Below are 992 nucleotides of genomic sequence, written 5' to 3' on the forward strand. Positions count from 1 at the left end.
CAATTTTTTCTTATTTCAAGAATCTTACCAAGTAAAAATTTCTTACTCCGTTGGCAGAAACTTTTTACTTAAATTTGAGTCAAATTTTCAGACTAATACAAATAATCTGACACATTCTGAAAACAAGATTATTAATCTTACACAATCAGTTCTTGTTTAGTAAATCAGTCTCAAAACAAGATCAAAAAGACTTTTTTGGCTGATATAAGATTTAAAAAAAACTTGGTTAGGTGGACATTTTTGGCCCCAAATACTGCCTGACAGACCTTGAGTAAATGAAATACCAAACTTTTAACATGACCGCTTTACTTTGTATTTATCTTTTTGGTCCTCCAGTTCAGAACTAACTTGTTCTAGCTAAACAAATGTACAGTGAAACGTTTCTTCAAGATGATTTACTAAAACACATCTGATATGAAGCCCCATCTCTTGCTGACAATAAAGGTGTAGTCCCATCTTAACATCACTGCTTTGTTAGTAGTTCTGCTCCAGATGTCAGTTGTGTACTGATATTTTCTAAGTTCTTTCTCACGCTTGATGTTCTCCAGTGTAATGAACTCTTTCCTTACGTGTGATTGGCTGTTGGCCCTGTACAGCTGTATGAGCTGAATCAGTCTGGAACAAAACCTGAATAAAAATATAAAATGCTCAGGTGGAGCCAAACGAACCAGTTAATCACATTGTTGTTTCTCATGCCATTATTTTTTTTAACCGATTCTAGACACAGATGTAGGGTTGGGCAAAATCGTGTGCAAATAATCGTCAGTAAAACCCTCAACAATTAATATGTGCCACTTTGCAATTACTGCAATTATTGCCGTGTGATATATTTGTGTGTGCCACACACTCTCAATATTAGACACATATGTGAGGCCAATGTTGGAAGGCAGGGCAGAGCAGCTAACGCTAACACTATAAACTCAGTGAACCTCCTGAAACACAAACATAAACAAGGAAAGCCAGAAAATGTGGTCCAAAGCCACAACGTTGGC

Source organism: Austrofundulus limnaeus, unplaced genomic scaffold (assembly GCF_001266775.1).
Source record: "Austrofundulus limnaeus strain Quisiro unplaced genomic scaffold, Austrofundulus_limnaeus-1.0 Scaffold15, whole genome shotgun sequence".
Taxonomy (NCBI): Eukaryota; Metazoa; Chordata; class Actinopteri; order Cyprinodontiformes; family Rivulidae; genus Austrofundulus; species Austrofundulus limnaeus.